Source organism: Gasterosteus aculeatus, chromosome 13, assembly GCF_964276395.1.
Source record: "Gasterosteus aculeatus chromosome 13, fGasAcu3.hap1.1, whole genome shotgun sequence".
Taxonomy (NCBI): Eukaryota; Metazoa; Chordata; class Actinopteri; order Perciformes; family Gasterosteidae; genus Gasterosteus; species Gasterosteus aculeatus.
The window spans coordinates 12144404-12170793 of NC_135701.1; the positions used below are offsets into that span (position 1 = coordinate 12144404).

General features: G+C 42.0%; 1 long non-coding RNA gene across 1 annotated transcript in view; it reads right to left on the reverse strand.

The window, feature by feature from the left end:
* Positions 1 to 26390, reverse strand: part of LOC120831200 (uncharacterized) — a 33163-nt gene extending 6773 nt beyond the window's left edge. The window contains exons 1-2 of the long non-coding RNA XR_005714028.2: positions 25880 to 26390; positions 12812 to 12902 (exon numbers count right to left, since the gene is read on the reverse strand). This is a non-coding gene — a long non-coding RNA (uncharacterized LOC120831200). The remainder of the gene's footprint in view (positions 1 to 12811; positions 12903 to 25879) is intronic.

A 26390-nucleotide genomic window follows, 5' to 3' on the forward strand; every position in this document is an offset into this window, starting at 1 on the left:
AACTTGATTTTGTCATTGAAAGTAATAAACTTAGCTAAAGACAACTGGTGAAGAGAGAGCAGTTGAGGAGAGACAAAAACGGGTTTGTCTTTGTCAGAAAATCCGTTGTTCTCCAACTAATTCAATTGAACATTGGATGGACTTTTACTGGACTGGTGAATAAATGGTGGATGTTTTTTTATACTCCACTACATTAGCTCAGATTTTTAGTGACGGATCCTAAAGATATCATCCCTGTAAGCTTCTCCGCACACACCCGACAATCGGATTAATTACAGACACACAATAGACAGAGCTACTTTCTGCTAACCTCCTAAGACCCTGACTCTCAAGCCACGAAGAGCAGACCCGGCAATTTGTGTTTGTTTTATATTGGTTCAATAGTTCTGGAGAAATTAGTATGCAGTCAGGGATGGGAGAGCTTGTCAAGATCAGGGGGGAGGGAATCTCTGCACACCCCCCCGGACGGATCTACATCCATGAACAAGGTTGACAAGAAAGCTAACTAGAGTAAAGACAAGAGGCAAATAAAATGGCAGAGATCATGAATTTTCTGTTTCACAGGAAGGCAAAGAGAACTCCCCTCGCAGACAGGCTCTTTCTCTCTCTGTCTGTCTCGTTTGTCAGTTCATCTGTCAAGACAATCACTCTCTCTTTCTCTTCTTCACACCTTCTAGCCCCTCTTCTCCTTTCCCAAACCATGTGTCATGCACATCAAAATGCCGAGGCCGTTCCTTTCTGAGGGTGTTCTGCTGGACCGTAGAGCGAATAAACATCTATGTCAGGAGAAAGCAATCTGGGGCCCTTCCCTCACTGAGCTCGATCCCTCCTGGGAAACACACCGCTCATACAATGGATAGAGGAGGCCTTTTGTTGGGTCCCTGGGAGCTGTAGGGCTAGCTCTGGATCAGACGGGGGTGTGTGTACATTTCTGCATTTTTTACACACACACACACACACACACACACACACACACACACACACACACACACACACACACACACACACACATACACGCACACAAATAGAGTCAAGAGCAAACCACACGCAGGAGTGAACCCCCCCCCCCCCCTACACTTACACACAGATTTGACTTTTCTTTCTAAACTGCAAGCTCTTTACTAGTTACTGAAGCTAGGAAGATGAATTTTAAACAGCCCATAAGAAAGGGAGAAGAGAACGAGGGGTGAATGTTGACGTCGGACTGTTTCAGACTGGTTGGTTGTCTTTCCAAAGGGGCTTTTCGTTGCGCTCTGTAGAAATCAGAGTTCAAAGCATCAGGCCTCCCTCCTGGGGTCCAAGGCAGCACAGCAACACAGGAGGAGAAACGTGTGAACAAACGCGGTGAAAATCCGAACGCTTGGATACAAAACTTTTACGGTTCGACCGCGCCACCCACAAAGTATTTTAATATGTTTCCATTTGACCCTCCGCCTGGCTCCTGGTCGTCTGCCCCTCGTGTACGATCTGTGGGAATTCTCCTCATTGAAATGAACTGGCACCATCTGACCCTATTCATTCCCAATACTGCACTTTCTCTGGTTCTCCCCCTTTTTCAGTCCCCCGGTTTCCCACAGAACCCCCTCTTCGTTCTCTCCCTCTCTATCTTTGCATCCTCCACTTCTTTCTTTCAACCTTCCTGCTGCCCCCCCTCCCAAGTCTGTGCCTTGCTTTCAACTCCAATTTTGGGCACAATGAAGTTGTTCTGGCTGACAGTTTGGCCGGTAGAATAAGTGTTGTTTGAGCACGCTGTGTGGTACTGCGGTGGACCCATTCTCCCCCTCGCCGGCTCAGTTACTGAGAGCCTTGTTGGTGGGACACGGAAGCCATCCGTCCCCACGCTCCCACCCTGACCCAAACAATTAGCTTCAAACTGCACTCGGGCTCACCTGCGCCTCCTCCTCACATACGTTGCATTAGCTATTTAATCCTTTGCTTCTCTGCTAATTAATAGCACTTTTGTGAGATTTATAAGTGCATAGAGGTCTTCAAACTTCTTTCTTTCACGTTCTTGTTTATGTCACAAAGTTTCTTCATGATACCATGTGGTTTGCCTCCATACTGCATCTGTCATGGTGCAGTCCCTGCGACACAACAGGCGGGTTGGGCTGATTTACTCGGTTACTTTATGTCTTGTAGGACGTGTCAGAGAGGATTCTGCATTGGGGTCAGCTGGAAAGACAATGCCTGCAGCCCTCTCTCCTCTGTCACTTTCAGTAAGCATCAACCAGACTCCCTGCCATCCCCCCCCCCCCCACCACTCCCTGTGTTTCCACGTCGGTTCCCTCTTCCTCTGTTCAAATGAGTTATAAAACAAGCACAAAAATCCACACTATAAACGTTATCCTTGTGTGTATCTCCTGTGAGACATACACAGAATGAAGTTCACACACAGAAGCCAGGACATGAGATAGTGGCTGAGAGGGGGGCCCTGATGGGTGAGGGGGTCGGGGGGGACCATATGTCCTGGCGTTGTATATCAGTCGGCGTGCCCTCAGCGCTCTGCCAGACCACCATAACTTAGTTTGTCTTCAGCACAAAGTTTGGTGCAAGCTTGGCTGGGTTCATTAGGAACCTATTCTCTGGAGCCAATGAAGCCCAACAGACCTCCAACAAAGGAGCTAATCACACCCACTGCTGGTTGCTCTCTCTCTCCCTCACCTTTGTTCCGTCTTTAAAAAAAAACAGTGACACAAATTCTCACTCTTTTAATTAATAGAAACCGAAAATTCATACTTTTGTTGTCTGTTGAATAATAGTTACTGCCAACAAATATTCAGGCAATACAACTTGATATGTAGACTCATAAAGAATAAACAAGAAGAATATCCAAATGATAACAAACAATAGCAATTGCCCAACAGTCTTTTGTGTCTGGACTGTTTATGGTACAGAAAATGACTTTGATAATTGTGTCTCTATTGGAGATTCACACCAGTGGCTGTTAGTGCATGTGAGTGGACTTACAAAGTGTTATGTTCTCACCTGACAGACACTTCTCCGTCTCGGATGCAAGCGTTGAGTGAGATGCGGTGTGCAGAATGTACGCCTGCCAACAACAATGTGTTTGCGCGTGCATCTGAGTGTGTGTGCAATAGGATGTGATGCACTGACAAAGGACAGCCGCAGGCTGCTGAATACTCGAAATGACCTTGAACCTCAACATTCTCCATTCCCGTGGCTGCAGGGACGGTGAGCATGTCTGTACGTTTGTGCGCGTGTGTGTTTGAGAAGAACAATAATGAGGCTTTGCACGAAATAGCTCTTACAGAGATTTTGTATTACAGTCAGGGTCAAAATATTTCCAGAGAATCTATAGCGAAAAAGGCCGATGAGATTATACGGCCAAAGAGAAAGTAAGTGTTTCTTTCTACAAAAGTGGAACTTTTAAACATGTTCCTACTGTAAGACATTACAGGACATCTTTTCAGGTTATTGCCTTTCTTAGGACAGACCTCGCGTGTTTGCACTGTAGTTTCATATGAGAGTGAGCTATCTACTTTGTTGTGTGCCCCTCCGCCTCCCCGCCTGCAGTGATTTGCTCACCCTGCATCCAGCAGAGAAAGAGGCTCGCTCCATACCATGTCCCCTACTGTGCACACATGCTACAGGCAGGCACAAAATGTGTTAAACACACAGCCTCTGTACACAAAGGATGTTCCCAGGGTACACACATACAAACACAAACAGACACAAGTCCAGCGTGCAGGTGGATGAAGAGGAATTTGTGGGTTAAGAATGGCGGTAGGGGGTAAGGATGGCGAAGGGTGACCCAGCGAGGGGTAGTAAAGGCCATGTCATCTGCCGTGGCTTGGACACAAATGATAGCAGCATGACCACCTGTGCATGGAGGCCCAGTGGTGAGGGAGCACAGGAGGCCCTCAAGAGAGGAGAGGAGAGAACGAGACGTTACTGACCAGAAAAACATAAAGGTTGAGAGAAAAGAGTGAGAGGAGATGGATATATTTCTCAGAGATATAAAGTCATGTGTGCGTTCTTTTCTCCACGATCCACTTTTCCGGTTCCCCATTCATTAGATGTCCAACATTCGAGCTTTCGAAGTGGCGTAAGAGCAAAAATGCTCTCTGCAGCCTAAAAACACTGAATGCATTATAAGCATTTGGCACTTGAATATTCCAAAAGGTCCAAACCAACAAACACCTATATATATAGGAAACAAATGGTATTCCCTCTCTTTGAAAGGTCAGAACACAACATTGCACCATTCTGTAGCACTGTGAAGAGCAACAAAACACTTCTATGCATGCACTCAATGTTAAAAGCTCCTTGGGCGAGAATGGTAAGTATATACAGATGCTTTTCTATGTTCATGCATTAGTGAAGAAGCACTTACAGTGCAAGTGGACTTTAAACATGAGACTTGTATTTCATCTACAATGTAATCAACGTGTGTGTCTTTTTTTTGGAGTGTGATTTAACTATAAAACTGAAAGAAAAACACACGCAAACAGAAAATTGAAAAAAACAAAACAGAAAAATGGTAGAGATGAAAAGTCAGATCCCAAAGAACAATAAAGGGACAAAATCAGACAACCTGATATTGACTTAGCTTCAGTTTGAGACGTATAATGTAATTACATACGTGCATAACGTAGACGAGCTACACATTAAACAACTTTGATAATTGCAACGTAAACAAACGTGTTTCTCTGTTAACCTAAAATTGCACCTTTCTGACAAAAAAACACCATCGTAACCGAATGCTGTCAATTGCATCAACACAATCATCTTCTGGTCCCTGTTTATTTTGCCTCCTCTTAGCAGTCGATCACAAGATTGGCTTAAGTTACCTGCCGTTTACAATGGAAATACACAGCAAGACAAGACGATTTTTTGTATTGCGGATCAAACACACAATCTCCATATGGCCAAAGAGTGTACGTGGCCTGTCAAACATTTAATCAACAGATGCCTGGACCCAAACCGAAGGCCTCCATCTTTTCATCCTTTTCCTGAGGCAGAACTACTCCATGCTTCTTTGACAACACACAATGCTGCCATTATCTGGAACTATTCCTCTAGTTGAGTCAAAGAAAAGAAGGAAAGGATGAAGAAATTTCAGCCATCCGTATGAGTTACTGGTGAGATTGATAGACAATTTGGTCACAGAGACATTGTCATGTGAGATTCCCGTCCCGTGGAGCCAAGTTCTAGTGTGTGGAGTGTGTCGTCACAAGCTTTCCATCGAGGAAGTCAAATCAACCTCGGAATCCGAACCATTTATTGCTATCACAACACTTGCATTGGTATAACTCACAGGGTTTGGGCATTTGTTTGGTGAATATACATTACATATATATCTATATATATAATTTCACGTATGCACACATTCAAACACGCACGCGCATACACACTCCTCTACATTGAGCCCGGAGCTTTACTTGCAGAAAAACCTGGCTAATATTTCAACTAATTTGGGGTGAATCTGGCGGAAATGCAAATTCAACGGCTTTCACATTGATGAGTGAAATCAAATCTTTTGTTGCCCTGGGCATTGAGGGTGGGAAAAAACGGCGAGGCGAGGGGGTTCCTTGGGCCACGCGTTTGGGCCGTGAATGAGCCCTGTACCCAATCAGGAAAGATTGTGTGCCAGTGGTGTGCTCTCTGCTAATTGATTGCCTCAACTAACAAGAGCATAATGTATTCTATTGTGATCATCCTTTGCCCATGTTCATTAAGCCAGGAAGCAGCGTGATCTTTTCTTTTCGTCTCGCTCTTGCGCCTTTTCTCTTCCCTGCTCCTCTCGCCCCCCCCCCCCCCAACCCCTCCAAATCCTCTTTTTCTGCTCCTCCTCTCTGTCTCTCTCTCCCGCACCAGATGGGAGAGGTGATGCAAAGGTGGTATGACAGGGATGCATCCCTCGCCGTCCCAAATGCAAAAACGGAGAGGAACAAAGGACAGATGGAAGGAATAGAGTAGGTGGCTGTTAGGATAATGCAGGAAGGAAGTGTGGATGAAAGGATGAGGGGAACGGACTAGGATGAGGTCTCATGGCTGAGAGGATAGAAGGGTAATGAAACAAGGGGAAGACGGAGTGAAACGAAGACACAATGCAAGTGTGAAAAAAAAAAAAAACAGATGAGAAAGCAGATCTCGCCCTCTCACTCCATCCCTCTCTTTTTCACCACTTCCCCCTCCCCTCATATGCTCTGTTTCTGTCACGTTCCAAATCGCTCTGGCTCTCACCCTTTCCTTTTTACCCACCTTTTCCCCGCTTGCCCCTTTTAAACCCACCTCCCTTTTCCCAATTCTGCCCCTCAACCGGTCTCTGGTTCGACTCTTAATAAGAGCTGGCAGGACAATAGCAGCATTGTTGCCTGTGTTACGAAACCCTGCACCGAAACAATCTATGTTTACCCAAGCAGAGGCACAGCCTGGACCCTCTCGTTCATTACAGCATGGGCCAAGTCTCATTACGTCTGTTCCACGAGTGCAAAAAAAGGCCATTTAGCGAGAAACTACAACTCGACCTTCTCGCTCCACCTCTATCTCTGACTCCAACGCTTCCTCCCTTTTCTTCTACGATGTCATTTCTCAATCTTTCTCAATACCTGCTTTCACTTTCTAACATTCGTCTCTCCTGATCTACTTAGAAAAACCACATGTATTGTAGGATAACTAAAATAAATACAGAGCAGAGATGGATATTAATAATAGTATTTTTTTTTTAAACATTGAAACTGATCTATATTCAAAATGACCTTTATAATCTAGAACAAAGCTCACTTCGTCGTTATAAATTCCCTGAACGTGAATAGTTCTGAACATGCTGCAGGCGGTGGCGATATAACTGATTGCAAGACATTGGAGAAAACCTTCTTTCCATAATGATCGTAAAAATAAAAATAATTGTAACGTTGGTAACATTATGAAGCTGATGGTGGTGACGGAGACACACAGAATCACTTCATTTAAAGCCTTTTCACTCAACCACATCTCTCAGCTCTGTGGCTTGTAACAAAAGTATGCCACCAGCCTTATGCAAAACAGCATCATGGAAATGTGTAATTAGCTGTGTGTAATTATTCTCTGTTATGGGATGTGACATTTGTGGGGCAGGAGCACACATCAACACAAGCACGAGTGACAAAGGCATTATCCCTCTCTCTGCAATAAGGCATTTTACACTTTGCAAATATATATATATATATATATATATTAAAGAAACTGGAAAAAGGTCATATGTGCATATGGATCCAAAACAAATCTGTATGTTTGTTCAAATTTTAAAAGGCAGTAATACAACACAAAGAGCGATAGCCATGAGTACATTTGTGTTTACTACCTTAAAAGGAGACAAAAAAGTAAGCAATGTGTCTTAAATCAGGAGACATGAGGATATCAGAGGGATATAATTACTCAATGATGATGGAGAAAACCTGACATAAAAAAATATTCAACTATTCGAGGCGAGACACAATGACTGCCATTGCTAAGCAACAAGGTTAAAACAGGATACGCGTGGATGTTAAACGTAATGTTCTACAACATATCAGTTGGCAATGAGCTTTATGCATTGTTTGGTTTGCAGCACAGCTGATGAGAGTCAATGCTAATTTCCATCCACACTTTTCTGTGGACATTGTTGTAAAGAAATACCTGGATGATAAGATTTTCTTATTTTTTACAATTCCATTGAACAACTCACCTTTCATACCGTGCATTTTTTTTTCCTTTTTTCTGCCTCATTATTGAATTCAGATGAACCATCAAAAGAGCCAATATGTGAATACACAAATAAGGACAGGCACATAAGTACACTGACAAAAGCATCTGTTAATAATTGGATCATATTCTTAAACAACCAGACACACTTCAACACACATGCACACTTTCAACACACCTCTCTGGCTCTTCAGAGAGAAACAATTTATAGATACTGTACCGAACCCCCCCCTCCCCTCACCACCTCTCATCTCCCTCTTTGCCTTGCCATGCCCCTTTTCCCATTCACCCATACAGACACACACACACACACACACACACACACAAAATCAGCCGCCCTGCCACACGTACCGGAGGGGAGGACACATCCATATAGCACCCAGGAAATTAACTTGACATTTGATGCAGACAGAAAAATATATTTCAGTGGGGGGGAGGGAAAAAAAACAAAGTGTACTAAAGCAGAGATAGCATAAACCCATCCCTTGTTCACCCTTTGCCACTCCCCCCCCCCCCCCCCCCCCCTTAAGCCCAGGGATTCATTTGAAGCGGATTTCAGCGATCTGCAATGCAGACGCCACTGGGTGCCCACGGAAAAATGAGCTTCATATTTTTGGCCTGTCCGTCTCCATGTAGGCTGTCTGTCCCTCTTTGTTTCCATCTTTTACGATGCGGGCGCTCTCCCTTTGAGTTTTTCTCTTTCTGTTTGGGATGAGGTTGAAAGAAAATTATTGTATTGGAAGATCACTTAATGGTGCCGTCATTAGAAAATATAAGCACACCACTCTTTTTGAATACAACTATTCAGTAAAGTAGGAAGAGAGGAAGATTGTTAGTCTTTTTTTTAATTCTTTCAACTTATCATTTGTCTGATCCCACCATTGATTTACACGACAGGGAGATCCCTACAAAATTAACGTCATTTAGAAAAATATGCAACATTAATAAACAAAATTTGTTAAAAGCATCGACAGCAGTCATTCCTATTACTCACACATATACATATTACAGCGTTGATTCAATATCATCCGGGTAGACTAGAAAATAAAGTGTGGTGTGATCTCGCATATATTTGATAAGATTAACGATCACATCAAAGGCCGCGTCGTAACCTCGGCCAGGAGCCCAAACACCACAAGCAAGAGCAGACCAAAATTAATACATCATTATGCTGCTACAGTTCGTACCCGTGAACACACACAGCAAGACCGCCAACCAGCCAGCGTCTGTCTCAATATCCCCCGCATTAGACATGCAGGAATGTTAACATCATTATGCACAATTGTGAATGTCTGTCTGTGCCCTCCCCCCTTTCACTCCTCCACCATATTGTGTCTGCGGGTAAGTCTGTGTGTGTGTGTGTGTGTGTGTGTGTGTGTGTGTGTGTGTGTGTGTGTCTGTGTGTGTGTGTGTGTGTGTGTGTGTGTGTATGTGTGTATGTATGTGTCTGACAGAGGGCAGCATTATTTAAATATACATTTTTTTTTGTTTGCAAGTTGAAACAAATCAGTGATTCTTGTATGGCAATGAAAACCTCTTAATGCAATATTGCCACACCATGTCAACATCAATATCAACATATTGTTGAAGAAAGTAATGCTGCAGGAATTCATTTCACAAGAAAATATATTTTGTGCAAAATAATTTGTATTGTATTACAAGTATTTATAAATTAGGTTGGAATAACAATAACATTGTGTTAATAAACTGGCATATTTAACATGACAAACACACTTAGTTTTGTATTATGAATGATAAATAGAATACAATGTACAATTGGAGTGCGCAATATCTTGAGTATTTCAATATTGTTGCACTTTTAGTGTTGATGCATCAGTGATATTGTCCCGATGTAGCATGAAGGCGACTTTGTCTTTGAAATACTTAGTAAGAACACCATCAAATATCCAGGAAAATGAATACCAGCATATTTTCTTTTCCCATTTCATCCTCTCTAAATCCGCCCAGTTACTGAACACGTTCAGAAAAATGTAATTTATCTGATAGAGTTGAAGTTTTTGCTCGGGAGGCAAAGGGGCAAAGAGGAAGACGTTCATTAGCACTGTGATACCATTACCTGCTCAGAATTTGAGGCGGTACCATCAAAATATTTCATCGTTCCAACACACTCATACTGCAACGCTGTTTGCAGCCATTGTGACGTATTTGCATTCAATGTGTTTTGGAACAGGCTCCTGAGTGAACACCATTCCTTTTGTTCTATCACGAAAAACAAAGAACGGTTTCCTCCAGAGAGGTTACATCACAAATAGAGGGTACACATTATTTAGGCATCGGGAGCAAAACAGATCAATCCAGTATTTAAAAGCAGAGGAAACAGAATCTTGCTCTACAGTGCAACATAAATTTGGAATCTTATTGAAAGCAATATATTTGTCAATTGTCCGGCATGCGTCGTATACAAAGTGCTTGGCATCCTTCTGCTTATACAAACTCCCCCCCTGCCATCTCGCTATCCCTCCGCTGCCGGCGATTTGCATTTATCTGCATGATTTTACAATGTGCATATCCTTTGTTCTGGCTCTATGATGATGCAGAAGGACCCTCCCCCAATAGCGCTATTACTAAGCCCGCTGAAAGCTACTTGGATATTAAATGAAAAAAAGAAAACTCTAGTTGTATCTGTTTTTATCATAAATGGATCATACAAAAATCAAAGCACAAAAACAGACTCATCCAATGGTATTCAGATGAGGAGTGTGTTTTAATTTAGTTGAATTTGAAGTAAGAAAAGGACATAATGTGCTGTTGCTGAGAGGCAGGAGCTTCTGCAATGTACAACATGGAGAACGGATTGCACTCAAGCATGAAATATGGAATTACTAGACAAGTAAGACGTTTTTTTAAATTATGGATGGAAAGTGAATCATAAAAAACATTATTCTCATGAACATGAACTATTTTCTTCTTCTGTTGCCACCCGGCAGTAGTTATATTTTATAATTGTTTGCTACTGTATCAGGCCGTCCTTAATAATGGAGCCTTTACATTTAGCTTGCTACTCTTCACTGCTCAAAATTTCTTCATTTCAATATTTGTAAATAAACCTGCCGCAAAGCTTTTCCTGTAGTCTTAGATATTTTGTTCTCTGCTGTTGTTTTATCTGTGACAACATGCACACACACGCTGACGCTTTAACACTCCTTAATCATGCAGACAAATGGAGACGCAACTTCATTAATCGCGCTGGGCTTGCACTGAAGATACGGGAGCAGGCCTTACAAATGCACGGCTTATTTCCAAGAATGCAGGCACCATATTATAAAAACTCATCCTCGCCAGTCCTCTAGCAGCCATAGTCTATAATATTCATATCTAATGAATAATTATGACTACACCATTGCAAATTAGGCGATGCAATGTAAACAAACTATACTACAATCGTTTTCATGGGTGGATATTGTTTTGGCATTCTCAAAAGAGTAAAAAAAGATCAATCACGACCGTAGAAATCTAAATATGGAGTTGCTGTCCTTCTTTCAGGTAGTGACATTTCCTGATATTGTCAAAGCACTGATAATCTGCAAAGATAATAAATAAAATGCAACTACTATGGTATCCCGTCACACCGTGAAACATATGTTACAAACTGCTCCACAGATGTTGCGTTTACTGTATCTTATTGAATAATCTAGTAAAAACAACCACTGAAACTGAATTGAAAAGTGCGCTTTTTGATGCTATTTAGCAAAAAGTGTTGGATATACAAAGCTATTGACCCACCGCTATTCCAATAATCCTGAGGTCTCAGTCAACATCTTCCTTTTCCAAAAATGGCTAAGTTGCCTTTTTACTACTTAGGTCAATCTGATTAACACTTTCAACAATGATCCTGGTTACACTCAATATGGCCTTATGAAATAGCAGCATTACTAAATGATAAATTGAAGTTATGCTGGAATAAAGATAAGTAAATACAAAAATATATCAATGTTAATATGTTAAGATATTACAGTTGAAGAGAAATGATGGCAGGAGACTTGATTTATTATGAAAAGGTAATTTGTGGAAAGTACAGCCTAGTTTGCTTTAAGGATCCATATCTCTGTGGTGTGGTAATCTGGATGGTAACAGACTTAAGCACTGACTTGTCCTACCAACTCACTGTCTATCTTTGTAATTGGCCGAGCAGTCCACCAAATGTGTGTTGGAGTATTGGGAGTAATTAGGGTTAGTTATTTGGAGCAAGTAGCACCAGTGTACACACTTTTGCCATTTGGCAGCACCTCTTTCAACAGACACTTATTTTTTTTCTAGGATCATCAAGAAATAAACCTTTGAACTCTCAACATGTAGAATCACGAGGGTATTTAGAATTGGTTTATTTATTTACCAAAAGGTTTGGAGCATTGTCTCACCACCGAGGGAATGGGCACGGCAGAACAAGTTAATGGTTCTCAGTGTGTATCCCAAACCTCAGCCCCTGTTCAGTTTACTCAGCTGTCATAAAATTTGGGTCACAGTTTAAATTAAAATACCATCCTTCTATGGCCTTGTGGCAAATATTTCTTTGTCATTAGAGCGTAGCTGAGCTCATTAAAATGCGTGGCGCTTTATAATAGCATAAAACGTGTCATGTAATAGTAGCCAGAGGTCTAATAAATAGAAAAAGAAAAATGTCCCGCATGCAATGCAAACAATGCCAGGGCGAGGGAAATGACCACGTTGATTGCAATGGAAAGCTTCTTTGTTGATGCTAGTGATGGCGTGTGTGCGTCCGTTTTGTTGTTGATGAACAGTGAACAGTAATCACTGTTTCCTCCGTGTTTTTGGTCACGCAAACAGTGAACACAGACTCACACAAGAGGGAAGATAGGCACACGGAGAGGAACCAAACCGCTGCCAACTAATGCATTCTGTTTTTGACATTTTGAAATTGGTCAGATGAATATAATGTAAACAATAAGTGACTTCTGAATTCAAAATTTAGAACTAATATTATGTTGCCATGCTTGCAACACATTCTTTTTCTTCTCTTCTTATTGGAAAAAATAAATATTTTCTCACATAGACTCACAGAAAAACGTTATGTTGAGTTTACGTACTTAGCTCATAATAGCTAAAACTGCACAAGACATATTTGGGTTTAATAATCCAAGCTCACCTTATGTGGGTCCAATGGACAGCAAAATCTCAGATGTCATCTCGACCTCTACTACCTGCAGCCTGTAGTTCTGCGTAGCTCTTCTCCATCGCTGCAGCAATAAAAGCAAACACACGGAGGGGGTGAATACGTTTACTTAGATCTAACCTTTACATGTTCAATAACTATTCCTGAGCAAATCCCAATTAACATGTTTCCACTAAAAATAAAAGAGGAAGAAGCAAACACATAGGTGAATTTGACATTGAAAAGTTGACTTGCAGGAATTTAAATTGGCAATAACTTTGTGCAAATGTCTTTTCAACCTTTACAACTTGCTACAAATAGCAACTCTAAAGGTGGTCCCTCTTTTATAGCACAGGAGGAGCAGGTTTGCAGATCAGAAGTTTTGTTTTTACATACTTGAGAATATTAATGTGAAACTTTTTTCAAATGTTAAAATAAAGGGTGTAAATATATATTTTTGATGTATGTATGGGCTAAGCATGTCATATTAAAACAGTTCAGACAAGATAATAACAGTCAAAGTCTCCCAAGGGTATTCTGGTGTCTGCTGCTTGATGCCTGCTCTGCCTCCTCTTACTGGTCTTCTCTCCATCAACATATTTAATGTGCATTTTGAAGTATCGCAATAGTAACGATGCATACACACTCAAAATGAATCAATCACGAAAAGATGCAAAATGAGTTGATACAGTGATACACCTAATCGCGTACAAATAGGTTTTATCAATTCTAACGTAGCGAACATTTAATAACTCAAATGACTGATGAGCTGTTTTTCATGAAGTGCAAAGGTTTGTCATCATCTTCAGACAGCTTTAAAGATGGTGAGTGCGAGCTGACGTGCGACTTGTTTGGTCTATTCCTGCCACTGTTTACTGGTCGATAACAGCTATGCTTAGCATGTAGCGCCAACTTATGAGCAAACAAGTCTATTCGCTCCAAATGCCAAGGCTCAAGGACAAGTTAATTTAAGGTGAGAGGGAACCATTACACACCGTAATCGCAGTTGGAGAAGAACTGTTTGGTCTCATAGAAACATGCAGATGAAATTTATTCCATCCTTAAGAAATTGGGGGTTAAAGTCTTTCTATTAGTTTATTTTGTCAAACTCTGCTGGGGGCGCTGAGCTGACTATATCCTCATGGGACGATAGTTTTCAAAAACTGGTCAAAAATGCTGTTGATGAAAAAGAATCATCAAAAAGTGCCAAAAGTACTTTTGATATTAGAAATAAAGCAGTGTCTTTTATTATCTAATGTTCATGCGCATAGAGATACATACATACATACTCATATGTACACAAACTGTAATTGCAGCTGTGTTTTTAAATAATTCTGAGACTCTACTGGCGTGTCAGTATCGTACTGATGCCACCTATTATTAGAGCTTCATATCAAAGCGCGCACACACACATACATGCATGCGTATACAAAGACTGGTGCTGCCACACTCACTGTCACAATGCTGCATGTCAACAGCAAAAATACAACCTCACAAGATTTGTAAGATCAAGGTCTATTTTTTCCTTTTTAATTAGGATTGGATGCATTAAATTACCTACAAGCTCAAAAATACTCGAAAATAGAGTTATAATCTTTAAAATCAATTAACACTTCAGGAGTAATAAAAACAATTCTCACACTCCCTTTGCAATGATTTATGCTGTTTTGTGTGTGTGTGAGAGTATATGAATGTGTGTGGGTGTGTTTTTCTTGCCCTACGGCAGGGTTTAGGGTAACTATACAGCTCGCCCCCTCCACCTTTACCCAGTTCCCTTTGCGGCTTGTGCGGCTTGTCTCATCCCATCTTGCTCTTCCTCCTCTGTCTCCCTTTTGCACTCTGCTCCCCCCCTCTCCTCTCCACTACCCTGCTTCTAGCCTACGTGTGTGTGTGTGTGTGTGTGTGTGGGTGGATGGGTGGGCTATGCTGGCGACGAAATCGTCACCTGCATGTTTTCTCTAAAACATTAGTCCGGTGATGCAAATTGTGTTTGTATACGTATTTTACACAATCATGCCATAATTATAAGATTACGTGACAATGAACTTACAGATCCTACACCTGCTTTTTTCATAGAGTGGGAAAATGAAACATTTGCTGGGTAAGTTGAAGTGATTTGAAGCGCTGTAAGAAATGTAAAATTGGAAAAATTACATATATCTTGACTTCACTGATGCAGAACTGACTGCCTTTCTTACACAGTGTGACTCCTTGCCAATTGCACCTACATACATGACAAGAAAGAAGTAGTCAAAGAACAAAAGCACTTCCTTCACAAGAGGTGTGTCTACTCTCCACCGCGGAGGCTTTCAGTGTTTCATTATCCAAAGTCAAGGTCTGCTTTTCCACCCAGCTCCCCCATGCTGCCTGTCTCATTTCCTCCCGGTAACAATCCATTAGCCAACACCAGGCTCAAACATGCAGTCGCTTAATTATTCTCACTTCTTTGGCAGCACGACATCAGTACCACTCATCAGAAGAAACAGGGGAACAGCTGATATGCACGACGTGTATACTTTATACGTGTAAAAAAATAGGCAATAGGCTTACTATGACGAGGACAAACATCTCAAATATACATAATGTCCACGCACATGCTTCTATAATACAAACATAATCACATCCAAAGAAACACACACACACACACACAGGCATATGTATCTACAGAAACAAATCCAAACCTCAATGTACCATTCTAAACAAAACTCGTAAATTGTAGTTGAATACCAACCATTATATATTTCTGATGAACAGCATCTTTGCGTGTGCCTGTGTGTCAATACCTCCCCAAAAAAATATTATGTGTGGCATAATTCATCTTGAATAATTTCCTGCACATTCTTCCTCATGCTAGGCCTCAGGAGCACTTCAGGATGAAAGAGAATGCTAATGTTGTGTCTGCATCTCACTGAACAATGTGTCTTTTTGGGCTCTAAGTGCATATGTGTGCATGTGTGTGTGTGTGTGTGCGTGTTTTCCTGCCTCACTAAGCACAGTTATGATAATTAACAGATAGGAGAGGTCTGCCACAGCGTGTGCATGTGACAATGAGGAGAGTACGACAGAAAATGATAAGTGGAACGGTGTAGCGCTGATTTAATAAATTTGCAATATTGTCACTGACTGTTCTCAGTTAAAAACTTATATTGTAGATTTTTGGGAATAACAAATGTAATGCTCTCACAGAGAGAGCAGATTCTACCACTTTCACAAAAGGTTAAGTACCTCATCCTCATAAGTTGAGGTGAGTGATGTATACAAAATGTTAACTTACATTTCTATGAGTGGCACTTTGTGGCATGCTCTGGTTGAAGATTATCGCAGTCAAATAATTGAATTAACTGTTTAGTCTGTAACTTGTAATATTTGCAATATGTGCGTATTTGATTTTCAATAAATGCTTTGTGTGTCAAATCAAAATGTTTTGTCAAAATGACCTCAATAGAAAACAACCTATGAATTGTTTCTTGTGCAGAAAATGCACGGCACTGGTTGATTGAAATTCTTAAACATGAACAAATACCAGTTTATTTCTGAAGACGTGGCTACTGATACTGCTAGTGAATCCTGTGGATTAGAAAACTAAACAACCTGCCAATCTCGTAGGTGACAGTGATAGAGAGAATTAAGTCCTGCATTTGAAAAACACGGCATGCAGAGCTGCTGATGACAGTAATTGAATAATTGACTTTCAGTGCGCTGCGATCCTCTCTATTTACTGCATGAATCTGTATGTGTTAATGTGTATGCATGCGCGTGTCTATGCCAGCGGACATTTTAGGTCTACCCTCCTCGCACTCTCACTACTGCCAAACGCCTTAAGATGGTGGCACCTTGAGGCAGAGAGAGACACTCATAGAGAAGCCAACCTCCTCCTCCTCCCTTTCCCCCTTCTTCCACCTCAGGTCCTTACGACAACACAGGACAGACGCCCCCTTTCCGAACCCTTAGCCCCCCCCCCGATAAATATTTAATTCACCCCTCTCTAATAAGAATATTAGGCGAGTACAGCCCGGCCCTGGCGTGTATGCATGAGTCCTGTCTCATCAAATTTCCATAAAAGCGCTGGATGCTAATGCGAGCATAGCACCTACTGCTCACTATTCCATATGCACTTTTTGGCTCCTCAGTCCGAGAGACCGTATAATTTAATTGCCGAGCGGCATATATTTTTCAAATGGTTCCCCATATTCAAATTGAATCCGTACCTCAATAACATATGCTTTACGGAGAACACAAAGACGGGCATATTTTAAATATAGTAACGTCACGACTACATTGCTTATGCTTATTTTATGTTTCCTGAAGCCCCTCCTCTTCGATGAAATGAATACCGATGTAACAGAAAAAAACAACATCCACTACCGACAGAGAAAAACACTGAGCGCCTGATTTTTGTAATTAATAGAGGATGAATAATGCACTGACATGAAATACATTATTTACACCCTTTTATCTTCAAAGCAGATTCAAAGCATATTTCAAATGCAATTATACTAATTTATTTATAATGCATGTTATTTTAATAATCAAACGCCAGCAGAGCACAGATATCCAGGAAGACAGCTTCAGTGCAAAAGTCTTACTAACACACACATCCTCATTGGGCACTATTGCTACCACACTTTAGCTGTCTCATAGTGAGGCAACACAGCTGAAATTATAATATACTTGTTGGCATTATTATCATCTATGTTACCTTGATTATGTTAGCTATGTTGGCAATATAGGAACAAAGTTTAAAACATAGCGTTTGCATTCTGGTCTACACCTTAATCCCCACAACATGTGCCGTTTGTAGGTGTCATCGTATGACTGTAGTATCATTTAGGCAGCAATACCTGGATCGTTTAAGTGGTGACGTAATACCATCATCAGCTCAAATTGTATTACTTTAATATTGTTGTGCTTTTGACAAATTATCTGGAAAACAATGTGACAAGGTTTATACTTAAAAAAAACACTAGGACAAGACAACCACAATGTTTTCTCAATGCCGTCACAGATAATTATGAACAAATATGTTTTAAAATAATGAAAAGTAGTATTATTATCCTAAAACAAAACAATTATTTTCTTGTAACTGTCAGCATGATGTACAATTAAGTATACAAATAAAAGCTACAGATTTCAATTGGCAGGCCATATTTATAACAATCATAGTCTAATCGTCGTCTTTATCAGTTTCAGAGCATTTGTGTGTTTCACTGAAAAGAATTCTGGGATTAATTTTTAGTTTTGGGCTCAAGCTTCACTGACTGGTATAACTGTATGAATCCACATTAGTGGCCTATTGTTCTATATGTCATTCTGTATGTCATTGCATTATATTATGCACGGAATAGATCTTTGACGGTCTACTAGCATGTTGGTTATGTACGTTGTCGCAGTTAGCTGATGTGGACGGCTATAGAGCACAGCATGCCCGCTGCTCTCCACAAGACGCTCAAGTGGCCATGCATGATGTCATTAAAAAGGGCCCAACCATGACATTCCTCTGTGGCTTATTGGCAAGTTATGGCTGGCGGATGTGTTATGGAGTGAGGTCAATCAGATCCCTGTTAATCGGCAACGGTGCCGTTGATAAAGCCGATGACATCTTTTGACTCTTAATGTGTGTGAATGACCGATGTACAATCTCGGACTTTTTGGGGGATTTTAACAGCTGACTTTATGACATCAATTCATGTAGAACGCTAGAGAAACTTAAACTAAATCAATTAACCAATGCATGTGTGTCCTGATGGGAAACACATATAAACACTATAATTTGTCTACAGTAAGCCACAGAGCGAAGGAGTTGGTAGCATTTGGTTTCTCGCATAGATCACTCTACATACACACACTCACACACACACACACATCCCCCCAAACAGAGAAAAAAATCTGTCCTGCATTGGCAGAGGCTGATGCTGCCATGCGCTCGGTGATCTCACCTACCGTTGCCGTGGCGACACCAACCAGAGGGAAAAGCCTTATTGTGTGTGCGCATGCGTGTGTATATGCTTGCGATTGTGACAGGAGCTTGAGCTGGAGGAAGAGGAGGAGGAGGAGGAGGGCCTGCAGGAATTCACATTGTGCCCGGCTTGTTTCACTTACACTTTATCAGTGGGAATACAGAACCGGCCCTTTTCAATTATCAAGGCAATAAATTCAGCATGGCCGTGTCGTTAAAACAGCAAGCCAGTGCTTTAATAAGGAAAGGACAGCATATAGGAAGGGAACGGCTGCATGCCAATTCATTTGCATAAGCCTTACAGGGGACGAAGATAAAACAGGAAGAGAAAAATACAGGGCTTCATGAATACATGATTAAACATTGAGAAACATACAGATGCATGTAGGGAAGCATGCATGCTGCACACACGCATGTAAGCTTCACTCCTACTGGCACATCACCACTCTCACTATTCTCTTCAGGCAAACAAACAAAATAAACACCCCTACTCCCAGCTGGTTTTGTTGAATTATATTAGTGATGAGGAGCTAAATCAGACTAGGGGTCATCTGCTCATCAATGGCTGGCGGTGGCCTGGCTTGCACCACAGCAATGAATGCACTGAATTCATTACCCCTGGTGAACAGATGGTGTCTGGCTGCCTGTAAGTTCAAGTTCATGTCCAGGAGACACACACACACACACACACACACACACACAGAAATAGACAGACATGGAGAGGCCAGACAAACAGACGTTGTTGACTGAGACACAGCTATTGTTCCCTTTCATTAACATGTAGTGGCCTCACTAGCTGTCCAAGACGCCGGGGTCACTTAATTACAAAGACAAACGGACAGGACAACATACACGTGTGCAAACACAGACATGCAAACGAAGATGCACGCTGAGCCTTCAGCCCCAAGCACAAGCCTCAGCAGCATGAATACACCACTACTTTTCTCCTCAGTTAACATGGATGAAGGTGTTTTGATTGTAACTAAAATGGCAGAGAACGCATATGACAACTTTCTTATGAAAAAAAGAGTAATATGTTTGCCATTTTTTTCAATACAAAACAAACTGGGAGTAGGCTGCTGTGAGTAAGAAAAAAATAGCCATGCAACAAACGGCATCCGTATGACAACTATATTCACATCCTTTGTCTGGCACAGAAAGTGACCCTGGCCTGATACGTATTATGAATCTGCTACTGCACCTGTCAAACACAGCACACGGGCAAAGAGGAAGCACGCTAAAAAACCCGGCAACGCTCATGTGAAATATGCTGATTGCCCAGCCAATGAATATGAAAACATCTTCTACGGTCGCCATGGTTTTTTTGTTACTCAACCAATCACGTGACAACAATGGCTGCGGTGCACTGTGTGTGTGTGAGCGCGGAAGTCAAGCACGTAGCCGGCGTTTACAGAGGGGAAGGAAAAGGAACCACCCATTTCTACACGCATAGTCAAACCACACGGGTACATTTATATATAAGGAAATGGGTCTCTTGAAATAAATGGCGAGGCCACCAACATGCAGGAACGCTTCTATAAATAATATAAAAGCATACATTTGGGCACCTCGCACACTAGAAGACACTATTCAGCCCCATTTATAGCGACAAGAAGATGCTTCAGGTACGTTTGTAATTTAGAAATGGAGTCCACGTCATCGTCACTGACAGTTCACTGGTTTTAAGGAGCCATGGCAGCAGTGGTGATCATAAAAAAACTACTAATGTGAATCATATTGACAAGATTTACTCAATCTCTGGAGACAGACAATAAAGAATATTCAAAGCGCCGCCAACTAATACTTGATCTCCCCTCCAAGCAGCTCAGGAGTACTGAATATGTACTGAGTTGGGAGAGGCATGCAAGTGTGATTTGCAGTTGTTTAAACATGTGATCCTGCTTTTTCCTGGCAACATACATTTCTAGATTGAATATATTACTGTCTGTTTGGACCGAGGTCCTTTTTAATTCTAAAATAATATAGTACATCTTATAGCCATAGGCTTATAAATGCACCAGAACAATGTTTCCATTTCTTGCTTAAATGAAGAACTCACAAAATTAGTACACAAAATAACTGTACAAGATTTTTGAGAGAAAAGTGGAGGCTTATTGAAACTGTTTTCCTTGTGTGTGACATGACAACAGTGTTCTCCCTCAAAAAGCCTGGCTACTATTTCAATCAATCTAATCGAAAACAACAAAAACTTGTTTTATTCAGTGCTTCTCAACCCAAATTTTCTTTCGGGTAAATGACCAGGTATTATATGCCGTGTTTGACAGGGGTCAGCGGGGAACAAGAGACACTAGTTTTATCAGACGGTGTGACAAAGAGGGCAAGAGACCTTTTCAGAGAAGGCAGTGTTGAAGTCATCCACTGTGGCTCTGTCTAAAACTGCACTGAATAATCCTCCGTTGCAAAAAAAAGCCAGCGTCACAGATTTCTGAACATGCTGAACTTCAACTAGATGATTGAATTATCAGACAGTTTGAAACCCAACAATCTAAAGACATACACACCTTCAACGTGGCTAAATTCAACGTTTTAAGATGGTGTTGCACAGATGGGTCTATCATCTGAGGGTGTAACAGTCAGGTAACAGCCACCTCAAGTTGGGTTGCGACTTGAGGTGGTTGATTGTTTATGATGGCGACCAAGATGTAAGTGCAATGAAACCATTGATTAAATAATACATCATGTGTATTACTTAATTTATTTACATCTGAGACTGGCCATATGTCCCATTGACCCATTGAAATATAAAAAGTCATAAGAAGTCTTGGATTCATCCTTAAAGCACCTACCAATATGCCACTTATATGTTTCCCCCCCACTCATTATGTTTCTAGAAAATATCCTTCCTGAAAGCTTTGGATTTAAAATTCATCCACGGCCTAGTTCAAACACAAACAGTGCACATACACTTGACATATTGAAATGCCCTCTATGAAATATCATCTGCGCTTTGGCTTATTCTAAGAGAAATACAACTGGAGCCTCACGCTGATATCAAGCCATGCATAATTTCATACGTGCAGCACATCCCTTTCAAATACACAGACCCACTTAGTTTAAGTTAATGATCTCAAGTCCTCCTTATCAGTACAATTGGCGAGAACATTACGCATTCAAGACCGTTACTACTCCAAATTTAGGAGCGTCGCGTCGGCTGGGGCTGTGAAACGTCGCCTCTTTCTTTGGGGATGCAGATGAGTCTGGTGCACTTGACGTCTTTTCATGACCTCTGTCGGCCCCCACCCCCCCCTTTCCAGCCCACCCCCACTCCCCCCCGTCCCACACGGCGCTGTCTGTCATATTGGGCCGAGGCATGGCATTGCCACTTGCCCCACTGAGCGTGGGAATGGGATCGTCCAGTCGTTCACATCTCCTGCACTGCAGTTAACGGAATCAATTAAGCCGGCCCGACCCCCCCATACTCCCCCACGCATTTCCCCCCAATCCCCTCACCACTTGTCCCCTCCTCTCCCCTCTCTTCTGCCACCTCCCTCCTTCTCCTTAACCCACTCCCCCACATCTCTCCCTCTCCATGTTTCTCCGTTCAGTATACGTCCTAATTGTTACTGTTTGGGATACCAGCGCCGTTTCCTGGCCGAACTTGATCATGCTGAAATAAGAAGCACACGTGGGTTGCGACAGAAGCAATGAATGCCACTCTTTCATTCCAATGAAATGCTGAGTTAAGCCTCTGAATTCAAATTTCATTCGAATGAAATAAAATTTAAAACCACCTTATTCTAAACAATCACATATGGCTATTTAACATGCAATAGCGAGACTGAAGGGAAGTTTAGATTGTGTGTGTTAGTGTGTGTGTGAGAGAGAGAGAAAGAGATAAAGGATCTTTGTGTCAGCGTGTGTGCATGTGTGCGAATGTTTAAATCTAGATATATATATAGGTGAAAAAAAAGGTAAAATAATAGTCCCGTGCTGGTGAAAATATGAAATGACTACGGATGTACATTTTAGGGAAAAAGGCAAACATACTCTCTAGATTAGTATGAGTTGTATGAATAACATCTGGTCCTCGGGCGAATTCAATAATATGTCATCAGTCGTCAACAAGTCCTCGACGAGTCTTGAAGTAGTTTTTACTTTCGGTTATCTAGCTTTATGACGAGCAGAACACTCATACAGCTAGATAACCAAAGATAACAACCCACTTCTAAATCTTCAGCAATAATCCACATGTACATATCCTCTTCTGGTTTCCAGCTCTCGGGACTTCAGATATGTTAAGCAAAAGTAATCAGCGTCCTTTTTCAAGTCACATTGTGCATTGTATCCCTTATATTCCCCTTTTGCCATTGAGGGCCGCTATTTCAAAGCCTTGAGTGTTGTACACCCCGCATAAAAAGAGATAAATTCTTCAAAAAATGATATATAATCCCAATGTTAATGTCATATTCACTTGACATTACCCAATATTACTGTGTTGAAGAAGGCCTTGAAAATCGCGGGTAAGGTGCAGTCTTCCTTGCACAGGGCCCTCATTTGCAATGCAAATAGCCCCATTCCCACAAAGGCTGTTTCGTATCTATTAAGTCGTTGTGGCAGTAGCAATAGATATCCTGTGAGGCCGGCGGAGAAGAAACATAGCGAAGGGGGGAATCCGGTTTCCTTTGGAAAGAGCAATAACGGCACAGGGAATTACGACGCAAATATTTCGGATAATGAAGAATGGAAGTTGTTTTTTTGGACAAAGATTGTTAAATGATCCTTTCATATCCAGCAGTTAGTTATGGAGAGATAAAGCCGATGACTCTGAGCCAAAGGGTCCGTCCTGCGTGCTGCATGGTCGGTCTGTCTGAAAAGAGTGGGGCGAAAGGGGCCATCCCCAAACGATCGGGGGGTTGGGGGTGGCCAAAATATGGACCAGCCCCGGTGAGGTCAAAGGCCTCGGACCACGACAAGGCAACTGCGGTGATGTCAAGAAGAAAAAAAAAATCGCAGATGCACCCTACTATCCATGCAATCTCCATCCATTACAGTGAGCGCGCTGGAATAAGTCCGCCGTGCACCGCGCAGTCTGCGCGCACTCTCACACTCACACGGAAATGAAAAGAGATGGCAGGGAAACCATATTTTTGCAAAGAAAAGAGGGGGATTCAACTGCTCCTAATGGAAAATGCGATCAGATTTGGTATTTGCTACAAGAAAAATGAAACATCTCTACGAGAGAATCCCGAGGCTGCAAAGGCGACAGCGTCTTCTCTTTCCTGCGCAGGCTGCCTTTCCCATTCGCAATAACACGCGACTTGCTCGCTCGTTGCGATCCGTCTCTAATAACAGGTACCACTGTATGCGTTCAATTGGTATCACGTACTCGGTTCTACGTTGAATTTCTTACTAACCCCGTGTGTTTTGTTTTTTTGTCATCGGCGCATCCGAAGGGTAGACTGCGATGGTATTCGGGGAGTCTGACTATGTCGCCTTACGCAAAATAAATCCCAGGCGCTGCGCCCTGTGCGAGCGTGAGTGAACTCGCTCACTTTTCCACAGAAATGAAGACAGTTAACCGATAGCTTTGCACAAATGGGTTAATATCTGGGATCTATGGAAGTGGGTCAACAATAACAAGCAGTGGAACATGTGATGGATCATGCGCAGGAGCATGCAACTGCAGAATACCAGGTCCGCTTATGGTACCTTGTGCACGACTTTGATTCTGTTTTGGACCATAAAACACCCTCAAATCAGGAAAGAAAAGTTAGCCTCTTAATCAATAATTATGCGTCTGGATGTGTGACAGAGAAAGCTTTTGTGTCTGTGTGAATGCGAGAGTGTGCGTCTGTCTGTGTGTGCGTGCGTGTGTGTGTGTGTGTGTGTGTGTGTGTGTGTGTGTGTGTGTGTGTGTGTGTGTGTGTGTTCGTGTGCTTATTTGACAGATATAGGATAATGGAATTATCAAATTAACACGTTATTTCTCAACGGCATCATCAGCTTCTATACTTTTTCCCTGCAGGGCCCCCATTCACTTACTACTGTTTTAGATCTAGCTCTCAGGTTTACTGGTTGGTGGGAGGGGCGAATCAGAGGGGTTTTAATGAGCAAACATAAGTCACAAGGCCTGTCCATTTCAATAAAGCTATAGAGTCTATAAACAGCACTTGGTCCCTCACACGTTAATCCACAACTATTGCATTCATATTGTTTTGTCTTACGTATCCCTTTCTAAAGAAAATATTCCACCTGCAAAAATTTGCACTAAAAATGTTCCAAAATTCCAAATTCACCTTCTCCAAATTCAATTTCTACATATTCACAATCAGTCTGTCCTGATGTGGAACTGGTGAATACTGTAAGGCCAACTATATAATTATGATCATCGGTATAAGGCACTCATTAGGGTAAATGGGGCTTCAGAATCGGCCTGCCACACCGAGGCCATAGTTTAATCACAGCACAGCATTTTTTAAACTTACAACCAACTGATCCTCAACAAAATTATAACAAACTGAATTTCCATGAGAGTTATTGCTACTGAAACCCCTCCCGAGTCCTTCTGGGAAAAATCCCAGAAGGACTCGATGTTTGTTTTATTGGCTCTACTTTTTTATAAATTAGGCATTTATGCATAACAACACATGGATAAACCCTACAGTGAACGGTTGGTGTGCAATACATTGTGTGGCTATTCTGGTGACCTATTTTCATTCCCTGTGAGCCAAACTTTTTACCTTTGTTTCAGCATACTTTAGCACAAATGCTGACGTGTCTCTGCACCTAACTGAAACTGAACACTTTAATTTCTAATCTCTCAAACACATCGATGTAGAAAACACAATTTAAAAAAACGATGTTCATATACATATATAGCTGCAAACGTGGTAGACTTTATAAGTCAGCGGTTAGTTGGAATATACAGTTGCATCTAAAAGGTGCCAAAAAGTCAAATCGGTGCCTCTTCAAAAGTGAGGAGATCTCAGTCTCAAACTACACATTTCCTTTTCAACACGTACAGCCTCGCAGTGAATCGTCAATCACTCAACAAATACAGTCATAAATAGCCTCATCGTCAACTTTTTGCGCATATGCAAGACCTTTACGCGCCCTATTAAAACACACACAAAAGTTGCACTTACTTCCTCGAGGTGATCGAAATCACAGCAACCGAGCAGAAAGCGTCCCGAGCAGGGGGAAGAGCAGCGGTGTTCACACGGCTCCCTGTGAACCGTGATGTGGTGTCTGTTCCCCTCAAATATCCCAGCCGTGATATTTGATGGGGGGGGGCATCACTTTAAAATTGCCGTTAACACTCAGTTGCCTGCATTAGTCGTGCTTCGGCTGCTCTGTGCAAAGCATGAGCATATCCCTAGCACATGACAGACGGATAGAAGGGGAAGGGGAAGGGGGAGGCGGAGGGGGAGGGGTGGGGGGAGAGAGACAACTTTCCCATAACGTCTACAAGCACCAAATAGAAAAGTGCATGCACAGTTGAGCTCTCAGAGTGTGCATGCCCCCCCCCCTCCCCTCCCCTTGGTGGGATGAAGAGGGAGGAGGCGAGGAGGAGGAGAAGGAGGGGACGGGAGGGGGGGGGGGGGGGGGGGGGGGGGTGTTAAGTCCATCCGTCTATGTGAGGAGAGGACGTGCTCT